This window comes from Microcaecilia unicolor, chromosome 5 (genome assembly GCF_901765095.1).
Source record: "Microcaecilia unicolor chromosome 5, aMicUni1.1, whole genome shotgun sequence".
NCBI classification, from domain to species: domain Eukaryota; kingdom Metazoa; phylum Chordata; class Amphibia; order Gymnophiona; family Siphonopidae; genus Microcaecilia; species Microcaecilia unicolor.
This window is the reverse complement of record NC_044035.1, coordinates 49,599,699-49,612,610: the sequence shown is the minus strand read 5'-3', so window position 1 is coordinate 49,612,610 and position 12,912 is coordinate 49,599,699. Positions and strand designations below refer to the sequence as shown.

The 12,912-nt window shown below is 40.4% G+C and overlaps 1 protein-coding gene across 2 annotated transcripts in view; it reads left to right on the top strand.

Moving 5' to 3' along the window:
* Positions 1-1,856: 1,856 nt before the first annotated feature.
* Positions 1,857-12,912, top strand: part of LOC115470017 (prominin-1-A-like) — a 174,463-nt gene continuing 163,407 nt past the window's right edge. For both annotated transcript variants that reach the window (XM_030202863.1, XM_030202860.1), the window contains exon 1: positions 1,857-2,107. The gene's annotated coding sequence lies outside the window, so the exon portion shown is untranslated. The remainder of the gene's footprint in view (positions 2,108-12,912) is intronic.

The following is a 12,912-nucleotide window of genomic DNA, read 5'->3' as shown; positions in this document are numbered from 1 at the left end:
TTCCACAAAATCAAAGCAGTTTACAATATAAATCAAAATAGATGCATAAAGACAAAAGCATACAATATCAAACTGCATTTCCCTTTTCTCTGCTCTCCCCATCCCCCTCCACATAACTGCCCTTGCCCCCACTCCACCCCACAACTACACTTTCACAACTACTCCACTACCTCTCCCCCCTAACTACTCCCCGCAAGTGGAGGAGTAGCCCAGGGGGGTTAGAGCACCAGGCTGACAACCAGGAAATCCATTTCAAACCAGGCTGCTGCACCGCATGATCTTGGTCAAGTCACTTAACCTTCAACTGCCCCAGATACAAACTTAGGGGTCTTTTTTTTTTTTTTTTAAATCAAAGCTTAGCATGTGTTAAAGGAATTAGTACACGCTAAGTGCCACGTGGCCCACAGGCATAAAATAGAACTTGCAGCAATTAACAAGTGCTAAGCTTTAGTAAAAAAAAAAAAAGGGCCTCTTAGATTGTAAACCCACAAACGACATGGAAATATCTAGTGCACCTGAATGCAGAAATAAGTACAGTACAGTCTCAATTATCCAACCATCCAGTATATCTGACAGACCCTCTGGTAATAACATAGTATATCTTTCCATTTTCCGGTATAGCACAGAGAGAAGTTTTCCACCCGAGACAATTTGTTTTAGACTCTGGATCCAACTTTTACAGCAAAACAGCACTGTTGTGACCAGGGACCCTGCTTTTACAGCCTTTGTTTATGCATTGTTTGAGGGGGTTACCATTGTTTTCTGCATTATCCAACTTTTCACTTAGGTCAGTCCTGTTTATGTCTGATAATCAAGACTTTACTGTAAAAGGTTAGCTGTCGGAACAGGGGGTGCCTTAGGTGCCATGGCACCCCCCAAAAAATTTTTCTTTCTTTCCCAACCTTCCTTCCTCCTCCCCCCCATGTGATGTGTTTATTTGCTTACCTCTCTCTCTCCCCTGGGGCAGCCATGCTCAATCTATATAACACCAAAATAATCTGGGCCTTGAGCACTGGTGCATGCTCAAGGCCTGCCAATTCCTGCCCCTCCTAAACAGGATGTTTACAGGGGATGGGAGCTGGCAGGCCTTGAGTATGAGCAGATACTCAAGGCCCTGCACAGCTGGCCTAGATGCTTTTGGTGTTAATCCCTGGGAGAGGGAGGTAAGCAAATAAACATGACATGGGGGAGCCGGGAGGGAGTTGAGAGGTAGGCATGGAAAAAAAGTGCCGGACAACATATGTGGGGGGAGGGGGGTCGAGAGGTAAAGAACAGGAAAAATGCTGGACATCACAAGGCCAACGGCAAGTCATCATAGGTAGGGAAGGAGAGATATGCAGGACTGGAAGGCACTATGGGATGGTACATAAGGGAAAGAGATGCTGAGATTGGGGCTCCCTAAACAATAAGGCCGTCCGTTACTCCTGGGTAAGAGCCAGATTCGCCTCGTTCCGAGCAATTCCACCTTAAATAGTATGGGGGGGGTGGGGGGGATCCAGCTTTTACCCAGTCCCGTCCAAATGCGCCCGGTTCTCATTCTCTGAGTGGATCCATTTGGCTTGGTAGCTCCCCATTCTCTTGCGCGATCCAGGTGTCTGCGTTAAAAAAAACCCAGATCCAATCATCGGCTTTTAAAGTGGAAATCGCACTGTCCAAGGGATCTGGGTTTTTTTTTTTCAACCTAGTCCCATAATAAAAAAAAAAATGCAAAGGCAAATGCTTAAGTCCTCCGGTCACGCATTCTCATAATCGTTTTCCTGAACACCCGACTGGTTTTTCACAAGAAGTAGAGATCACGAGTATCCGGCCGGCTGGTGGGAAGGGCTCAGCACCAGTGGGACGCCAACCTGTCAAAAAAACAAACGATGAAAGGCACCGAATCTGGAGAAACAGGTGCAACAACACCAAAACTTTCTTCAAGTCCAACCCCCCTGCCTGGGCCGTTCCCACTTCTGGTGGTAGCGAGCTAGAAAAGAAGGAAAAGTCAGCAAAGGAAGGAAGCGACAAATGCTATCTTTCTCCTCACCCCCTACCAGCTCACGCGAGCGCAAAATGTTTGTTTGCCTGTGTCCGAGATTAGTTCCCGTGTGAGCCAAAAAAACGAAAGGTACGTGATTTTTAGCAGCCTCTTCCTCCGAAACTTGCTGGGTTTTTTTCTGGCCGTTTTGTCTGTACGTGCGCTGCGGGTGGGAGTGTTGGGTCAGATTACGGACCGGTCCTGGACGTAGGTAGGAGCCAACTCTTGGGAGGAGCTAAACCCAACAGAAATGAGGATCCAGCTGGATCTGGCTTTTACACCGTGCCTTGGCCACAGTTAAACAGTTCAAAATTGAAGGTGCTCAAGCACGACAGAGCTGGCTCCTAGGGTCCTGGATGCAACAAGAGTACGTAGGGGGCGGGATTAGGAAAAGGGACAACCCAGGCTACCTACTCCGTCCTCGTCTAGACAAAGGTTTTGTGTGCACGCGGTCAGGGGGAGGAGGGTGGGGGGCTGCTGCTTGCAATCTTGAAAATCGTCAGAAACGGAAATGAATTTTTGTTTTAACGTAAAATTTGGAGCGTCCGTCCTCTTGCAAAAGTCCCGGCGTTTTCTGAAATACATAGACCCCCCGGGGTTTCTGGTTGTCCTTCTACATAAGTTCTGTTCTGGTCGTCTTTGTTATTTCTTATCATCTTTAACGCTGTGATTAAAAATTGTGATAGAAACAGTGCACTTTTTCTAGTGAAAAAGGTGCCAGTACTCAAATGCTAGGCCAGCCTTCAGGGGTGGGGGTAATCGCTGAGGGACCCTCCCCACAATAGCCAGGTTCCCTGCAACCAGTCACAGAACCTATGAAAAGGCAGAATTAGTGTGTAGAGCTGAGCTCTTTCATTAAAACTTGGGTTCCATGGGTCAATTTTAGCAGACAATGGAAAAGGTGCCGGTACTCAGTACCCCCAAGTACCCCCTCAAAAAAAAAGCCCTGGATAGAAATAAAAGTAAGATGAAGATCATGTGATGGTAAATAAATTGAACACCTGATAGTATGCATTCACTCAATTGGTGTACCTTCAGAATAAGAACTGTAACCATCGGGGCCAACTTTTCGGAATTATTGGGGGTGCTAAACCCAGTGGAAATAATCCTTCCTTGGACACATACAAGGAATATTCTCAATATTGGGGGTGCTCAAGCTCCTATGACTGTAACTCATGCAAACTCAATAATATAGATTTTAGTAAGCTTAGTCACTATCAAAAAGGTTTTATTTTATTTGGGTTGCGGTAAGGAAGGGCGATCAGAATATATCTGAAATTCAATTACATAGGTAATTTCATTTGGACTGCAGGCTGGGATTAGAGAAACAGCTTCCTTGTGTTATCCAGATCTGGGGCTATTTCCCTACCATGCAATTTACAGGTAACTTTAAGTTTTGTAGTTTCTTGCTAGACCAAAAGCAACTTTTCAGCAGTTTACAACGGCCTCGTTTTACTGGTGAAAAATGAAGGAACAGGAATTTTAAAATAATTTGTATTTCCTCAATTATTACTTTAAAAGGAGTGAAGCCTGAGAAAACTGGGATTACTTTAATCAGTGAGATTTGAATTAGAGACTTAAGTATATGTATTGTTAAATAACTTCTGTTTTTTAAAAGAGAATGTAATCAGATCTATTATTTCTAACTAATATTGGACAATTAAGTAAGTTTTCAATGAAATGGTTTGACTATATACCGTATTTGCCTTGAAGAAGCCAATCAGATGATCAATGTGGAATAATGAATTATTTTTGTCTATTAGATTGTAAGTTCTTTGAGCAGGGACTGTCTTTCTTCTATGTTTGTGCAGCACTGCGTACGCTTTGTAGAGCTATAGAAATGCTAAATAGTAGTAGTAATAGAATTACCTGACTGAAATAATTCCTATATATTACTTTCTCTGTATTTCTGGCAAGTTGTTTTATCACTTGTAAAAATGTAAATGGTATAAATAAAATAATTTGTTACCTATTCCCCCCTCTCTCTCTCTTTTTTATTTTTTTTTAAATCAGCCTTCCTTGGACGTCCCATGGCCAGTTAAGTCTGAACTATGGCTAGCATTATGGACTTGAGGGAAGCGTTTATTCCAAACATCTTTGTTCTGATTTCCTTTGGATTCTGTGGGTGCGCCTCCTGTTAGATACTAGGAATTTATGTCTGTAAATTGTTAGTGAACACCCTGACCACAGTTTGAAAGGCAGTGGAACTGAGGCTAGGCTAAAAATGGCATTAATTGGAAATGTGATACATTTTATTTAATCTAAGATGATTGTTCTTTCATGGCCTCTGCATTGCAGCTTATATTCTGGTATTTCACTTCCTGGAACCTTGTCTAAAAAAAATTAAAATAATTGAATTTTTAAGAAATGGATTTCTATGACATTTGAAATGGTTCTGCTATTTTACAAAAAGCAATTTAACTAGAGTATTTTGTTTTTGTTCAACAACTTACTGAAGGGTCCCATTGACAGAGCAAATCTGCTACTTGACTTGCTGAAACAAAGCTTGCACAGGTTACAGTCTGAGCCCAAAATTCAAAACATTTAGTTGTTCTGAATAGTTTGTGATTAAAACATTTTTATTGATCCTCAACATACAAGTGAAAAGTTGCAAAAACAAAGTTTACTATTTATAAGTAAACAGCAGAGAACCCACAACCCAAACCCACACACTCAGGAAAGGGCCAACAAACAAATCCAGTTAATGGACATTTAAAAATTAAGAATGCAGCTAAGTGCCCAGGCAGGTATTGATAACCAAAGCGCTCCCAAGTCTCTTGAAAGCAGTGGGCCATCTTCAAAATTAGAAACTCTGTGCCGCTCCAGCTATAGAGACGCTAACAACAACTGGCATCAAGATTGGAGAGTTGGGCCTCCCTGTTATTATTTTTTTTTTTGTTACATTTGTACCCCGCGCTTTCCCACTCATGGCAGGCTCAATGCGGCTTACCAGCCAGTGGTGCAAAATTGTTTTAATTCCATACATTATGGATTTATGTAGAAAGTGGGGAAAATCCCATTGGTACTGGGTCTGTATAGACATGTTGCCTAAAGAGTACCAAAGGGTTGAGGGTAACTGTACAATCCCAATAAGAATGGATAGCTGCTAGCACGGTCTTCCAAAAATTACTAACCTAAGGGCAGGCCCAAAACATATGACCTAGGTTTGCGGGAGATTGGCCACATTTTGTACCAGAGTCTTGCACCGCCAGGTGAGCTTTGTAAACCCTATAAGGAGAAACATGGAGTCTCGGAGCAAATTTATATAAAAGTTCCCACAATCGCAGGGGTGTCGGTGGCGGGCCAGACTGTAAAAGTATTGGCCTTTGCTGACGACCTGCTGTTAACAATAACGGATCCGCCTAGCTCCATGGAAACATTGTTAAAAGAAATAGAGAAATTTGGCGGGATTTCGGGCTTTAAGTTAAATCTATCCAAGTCGTCCGCTCTGGAGGTGGTGCAGGGAGAACACCAGGGATGGAAAACCAAATTCCCCCTCACTTGGGAAAAGAATTTCATTAAATATTTGGGAGTGCGCATCCCTGCAGACCTTACCCAATTATACGAACTTAACCTGCAAAAGTTGCTTAGTGAAACTAAACTGAAGCTACAGGCTTGGAGCGCACTCCCTGTGTCTTTGCTGGGGAGGATTGCGCTGTTTAACATGGTCATTGCCCCGCGATGGATCTATATATTCCAAACAGTCCCATTATATTTGAGAGGGAGGGATGAGCGACTTTTGAACCAGCATTTACAGCAGTTCCTCTGGAAAGGGAAAAAAGCTCGCCTCCCAATTTCTTCATTAAGTATACCAGTGGAATACGGGGGGCTGGGACTTCTAAATATACGATTCTTGAATATCGCTAGTGGCATGAGGCACATAAATGACTGGTATAGGCATACAAGTGACTACACTAATACATCCATGGAGCTGGGCTTAACTCCGGAAATTCATTTTAGCTACTATTTGCATAGTACTGGCGCACCCATGCCAAATACCCTGAAATATTCTGGGATTATGAACACTGCAAAAGCGGTGTGGGGGTGGGTGTGCCGTTTGCATCATTTCTCGACAAAAATAACACCTTATCTAGCTATTTGTGATAATCCCGCCTTTGTCCCAGGACAATTATATACTGTTTTTCAGAGGTGGAAAGATAAAGGCATTGTGTACCTGCTCCAGGTGGTGACTAGAAAGGGCAAAATCAGGACATTCTCTGATCTACAAGAAGAATATACCCTGCCAGACAGGGATTACTTTTATTATGGACAATTAAAGCACTATATATCATCCCTGCCATGGACATCATTGACAGAGGACGTACAGGAGGAGCTATCGGCGGCTTTTTCGCTGGAGTCCCAACAAAGGGTGCCTGTCATATCACCATAGACATATACGAGACACGGCCCTGGAATTAGAATACCACAGACTGGCGCAACAGTGGTCAGCAGATTTGCAAGTTGTGGTTACGACACAGCAGCTGAAAACCCATATCTTGCAGATACGACGAGTCACAGACTTAGCGGTACACTGGGAGTTACAATATAAGATGGCTTTACGTCTGCACATCCCACCGAAGAGAGCATTTTATATGGGATTATCACCCTGGGGAGAATGTCCAAAGTGTGGAGCTGATGGAGCAACTTTGGGTCACATGTACTGGTCCTGTGTGGGTATCCAGAAGTTTTGGAAACAGATCATACTTAATGTGAACAGGATATGGGGTCAGCGGTGGCACTATGAGTTTTCTTTTCTCTTTGGACAACCTAAGCTGGGGACAAGGCCCAGAAAAGGATATACAGCATTTGCATTGTGAGCAATAATTGTTGGCAAGCAGACAATATTATCTGAATGGATGTCATATCAGTATCCTACATGGCAACAGTGGCGGACTCGTATGATATCCTTGTTGCATATAGAACGAATGGCTATCAAAGACTTTGACTCAAAGATTGGAAAAAAATTTCAACAGAGATGGCATCCTTTTTGGGACACTGTGAGGCGTATTTTCAAAGCACTTAGCCTTACAAAGTTCCATAGGTTTCTATGGAACTTTGGAAGGCTAAGTGCTTTGAAAATATGCCTCTATGACACGTAGTTATCTGTTAAACTTTTGAAACCTTTTGCATTGTGGGAGAGGATAGAAGAAGTTGGGCTGGGGTTGGAATAGGGCGGGGGAAGGGAAGGTATGAAGATTTAGGAATGGAGACAGAAAATGTGATATGTTGTTATTTGTCGATTGTTATGTTGTCTCAGTTGACGAAACATTGAATAGGAGATAAGGGAGGGAGGCATGGGAATAAAACGAAATAACTCAAGGTATGTGAGATTGTTAAGAATTGAAGTTGTATTTTAACAAATCTGTAAACACATGCTGCGGACTTTGTTATTGCTATGTTTCAAATAAAAATGATTTAAACATAAAAGTTCCCACAGCACCACTGACTTCGGACGTTTGTGAATGCCCAAAACAAAGGCTTGAAATTGGTCAGATGATAGCTCACAGTGAAGATCCATGGACCATTTTCTTGCTAATAAATTATAGTCCAGGTCAGGAGTAGAGTCTTTCAAATAGCAATGATGATATGTAAGTGGCACTTTTTGTTGGGAACCCAATGTAAATGCCTCAGACAATGTTTCCTGAACGTCTTCAGTGAGATCAGTCCATTGTAATGAGGCAAGATAGTGTTTAAGTTGTAAATTGCCAAAGAAATGCGATGCTGGGAGTTCAAACTCCTGTTGCAAAGTAGCAAAAGGCTTCAGAGACCTCTCCTCTGTGACCACCTGAGTAAGATACTGCAATCCTCGTCAAGCCAACTGTGTAAAAACACTAGGACCCAAACCTGGGGTAAAAGCGGGATTGCCGCATATGGACAAATAGGGCGTTACTTTGGAAGAAAAATGAAACATCCATTTTGTAAATATTAGCTGTATATCAGGAATCCTTGAATATTGATGGCCCACACAAAATTGCATAAGGTCAGCCTAGTGAAATATTGTACATGGAAGCATACCTGGAGAATTAATTTTGGATATTTAAGAAACACAAATATACTTGGAAGGCAATGATTTGTGCCTGGATGACATGCTGTACTGCTCATCTTTTGAGGCAATTGGTATTCTGCAGCTCAAACACAGTGCCATCATAGTGGTTTATAAATACATAATTTGAAAAAAATATATATATCAATAAAGAAAAATCAACAAAAGACACACATGGAAGCAACCAAGCCAGACACAAAAATTCAAAACTATAGTAAAATCCACAATTGTAAGACAACTAGGATGAAGGCAGGAAATAAGGAGCCCATGACATAAGACCCATTGGGAATGCAAACTCAGTGGCATCAAAAGACTCATTGGGTTATGTTAACAATTGGGAAAGGCATTATGGAGCAACCACACTTTGACCCATTTCTTAAATTTACAAAATTATGTCTTCTATTCTAGCATCCAGTGGAAGAGTTCAATGAAGAAGCAGCAAGGAAATGAAAGGCTGCATTGCATGTGGTCTGTAGCCTAAGTTTCAATAGTTGAAGAACAACCAGGAGATTTGCTTGGAAGGATCTTAAAAAATGCTAGGGGCAACCAGTGAGCTCAAATAGAGTGATACTTCTGAGTGAAAAGCTTGATGAGCCAAAATCCAGATGTTTTATATTATCTGCAAGAAACAGGTAGCCATTGTTGATCCAAGAGCAATAGATACTGTTAAACTGAATGAATATTCACTCCGAAGTACTTGCACGCGTTAAGAAACATTGGTTACTGACCTCTCTGACTCTAGTTGAAATAAATTGAAGTTGTTTAAGGATCTGTTTAAACTGGTCAAATTCAGAAGAGATGAAAACAATTTTGTGAACTGCCCAGAATTGTAGATGGTATGGGTTATATATATTTTTTTAAATAAATAAATAAATTACAAATAGGGCTCAATCTTCTAGTTCTTGTATGTCCCACTGTTGCCAAGTCATCAATACTATAGCAAATGTCAGATTGCTTAGATACTAGGGATATGCAGTTGTTTTTAATATATATTTAAATTTCCCGTGTCTTGAATTTTGCAAATGGAACAATTAACCCAAACCCCCTTTTTTTTTTGTTGTTCTATTTTGTTGTCCTAGCGTATGCTGTTATTACTTAGCCTGCACTATTCCGCCTGTTACAGTAGTCAATGTTTGTATGCTACAACTGTTGGAACATAAGTGGCTAGGAAATTTGTGCCTTTTATACTGCCTTCCCCTCCCCCTTCTTGTCCAATCACAGATACAGATGTGCACACACATACAAAGGGGTTAAAAATAATTCCATGAGGCGTTCCCTGCATCTTTTCCCCATGACCCTTATTATTGCTGGGATGCCTCGAGTGATTCAGATATGTGTTGCATATTCTTTGTTGCAGATTCTACTGTGAAACCTAGTAACTGAATTGTATAGGTTTCTTAATGGTTGCTATGTACAGCAACACTTAATGAATGAACTCTGTAGTTTCCTAACAGTTGCTATGTGTACTGCTTCCTGTATAAAGCCCTATTGCCTTACAACAATTCAAGTTTCAAGTTTTAATAACATCTTGATATATCGTCCATAAACATGCCATCTGAGCAGTTTACAACGTATTAATAGAAATCAAACAAAAATAAAATATGGAAAAGAAAATAAGATGATACCTTTTTTATTGGACATAATACATTTCTTGATTAGCTTTCGAAGGTAGATGACAGTATATATAAGTAAAACATCCAAGCATTTCATTGACAGTCTAACAGGGTGGGGATGGGTAGGAGGTATGCATGGGAACATCAAAGCATTTCAGAGAGAGTCTAATAGGATCGGGGTGGATAGGTGAGAGGAGGGTGATAAACAGAGCAATACAACTTTATGGTTTATAATGGGCTAGAAAACCCAGATCTTTAAGTCCTGTCTGTTGGGTGTCAAAATATTCAATCATTCTGACTTCAAAGGTCTTATGTTCCTGTATTGTTTTAAAGTTACCTTTCAGGATTCTTACTATAAAGTCACTGGTACAGTGATCTGGTTTCGTAAAGTGCTGACCCACAGGGGTGGGAACCTGGCTGGCACCAGTATTCTTCATGTGATGTCTATGTAAATTAAATCTTGTCTTAAGCATCTGGCCTGTTTCTCCAATATAGCATCCTTCGTTATATTTTGTACACTGAATGATATATACCACATTGGAAGATGAGCATGTGAAATATTCCTTTGTGTTGAATATTTTTCCTTTGTGAATGACTGGGGGGGGGGGTGGTCCTGTGAAATGTTTTGGCATAGCTTGCAGCTGGATATATTGCAAGGATGTGTGCCCTTCTCTTCTTTTTCAGTCTGTGTTGGGAGTTTGCTTCTGATTAGCTTGTGTTTCAAGTTGGGTGGCTGTCGGAAGGCCAACATTGGTGGGGCTATTCCAGTCTCATTTCTCAATTTCCAAATCCCAACAGGGTTCCCTGTTTCACCTCTTTCGGTTGCTTCAGGGGAAAACATTAATATGTTATGATGCACACCATTCAAGATAACAAAATAACTTTCTGCAGCTTCCAAGGTTTTCAGCTATGGCACTTAACAAAATGGCAAATGGCATTCCCAAGACACCGAGATTTAAACCCCGGCGTCATGTAATGACATTGTGTCATGAAATCCATCAGCTGTCACAAAAAGGCTTTCCACTCAATTACTACATTTAAACCAAGAGGAATCACTGTTTGTAAGGTACATATCCATTTTTGTTCATGCTGGCAAAGCGCCCGTCGCACTTCGCCTCTGCGTTCTGTTATCTTTAACTGTTCCAACAGTGTACATTGAAGATCAGAAAAAAAATTCTTTTTTTTGCAAAACATGAATCACTAAAGGTTCATTTAGTTTTCGTGCTTGAATACAATTCCTGTGTTCAGTCAGTCGTGCCTTTAATGGTCGAGATGTCTGACCTACATAATATAATTTACATGGCATGCAAGGAAATATATTACATTACTAGAAGAACATGTGGTATTGGCATATAATGGGTGCACCTTGCCAGTGTGCATATCAACAAACTGAGTAGAATCACACATCACCGAACAAGACCCACAAGCCCCATGATGACCACCCTCTTTTACCTCCTGCCTATCTCGATTCCAAATCTCAAGATGTCATTCAAATTACTATTTCTCTGGTATGCAAACATAACTCTTATCTGTCGGAAACAAGGATGAATTTCAAGCATGGATAAATGTTTTTTTAACAGCTCTAACTATTCTTTTAGTATGAACATTGTATCTTGTGACAAATGTTAAACCATCTTCTGATGCCTGATCTACACTAGGAGATAACAGCTCCCTATGATTATATAATGCTCTTTTGCTTGCCTTTTTTACTAAAGCAGTGGGATATCCTCTAACACTTAATTTTTCAGATAAGGTGGATGCTTGATGCTTATATAGATAGTAATGTCTTATAACGTCTTTTGTTATAATACAACCATGTACTTCACCACCATGTAACCCAAACCTTCTATAAACCAAATGTATATTTTCTACTTTCTATTTCCAATATTCACAATGAATTGTAAGCCACATTGAGCCTGCAAAGAGGTGGGATAATGTGGGATACAAATGCAATAAATAAATAATAAATAAAATATTCAGAAGTAGAAGAGCAAATTTTATGATAGTGAAAAAATTGAGACAAAGGAATGTTAGAATTACAGTGACATGGATGCATGCTAGAATATTGCAATAAAGTATTTCTATCCATGGATTTTACATATATGGATGTGCCAAAAGTACCGTTCTTTAAAGTTAATCCAAATATCCAAAAAAGAGATACCTGAATTACTATTATGCATGTCAAATTTAATGGTATCGTGACAATCGTTCAAATAACTTACAAAATGCTCTAATTCATCCTGAGTGACCTTCCACAACATAAAAATATCAATATAGCGCTACCAACAAATGGCATATTTAAACCGCTCAGAAGCATACACCCATTTACCTTCATACCAAGCCATATATAAATTGGCTATGGTAGGGGAGAAGGCAGCTCCCATTGATACTCCCGATTTCTGGATATAAAACTGGTGATTGTAAGTGAATTTGAGAAAGAGCTACTTTAGTTAAGGCTAAGATAAAATCTACAGGACCCAAATGAGGTTGTTCTCTACCTTCCAGTATCAGCTGCAACACATCTAAGGCTTCTGTCTGGGGAATACAAGTATACAAGGAACGGACATCTAGTGTCACCATAATAGCAAGAAAGTGAAACCCTATTGTAAACGATTCAAGTAATCTTAGAAAATGAGAGCTGTCTTGTACATAAGATTTAACCTGTTGTAAACAAGGTTGCAACAATTTAGCCACATAATTAGCAGTGCGTTCTAAAAGGGATCCCCTAGCGGAAACGATTGGGCGGCCAATCAAATTTTTATGAATTTTTGGCAGAGTGTAAAAAAACTGGGACTTAAGTATGTCCAGCCTTAGTAAGGAAACGTTTTTTGTTTTTTTTTAATCTTGTTCTGTTATCTCTGCTATCATAGAGTAAACCTCATCAGAGGAATCTTTGTCCACTTGAAAATAAACTGTTTCATCTGATAGTTGGCGATTAATCTCCAACATATAATCTTCCGTGTTTTGAAAAAAATACCCCTCCCTTATCAGCCTGCCTAATCATCACTGAGGTATCCCACTTCAGTTGTTGTAAAACCACACATTCTGATCTATTCAGATTAGATTTACACCAAGGCAATCGTTCTTTCATCTGTTCCACCTCTCGTAATAACATCATTCTAAATGTAGATAGCATTGAGTCCAAAGGACCCGAGGGAGTCCAAGTGGATACATTTTTTACCACTGATTGGTCCACTCTAGCCCATCAATCTTCAGAAGAAAATAGTAATTTGGTCCAC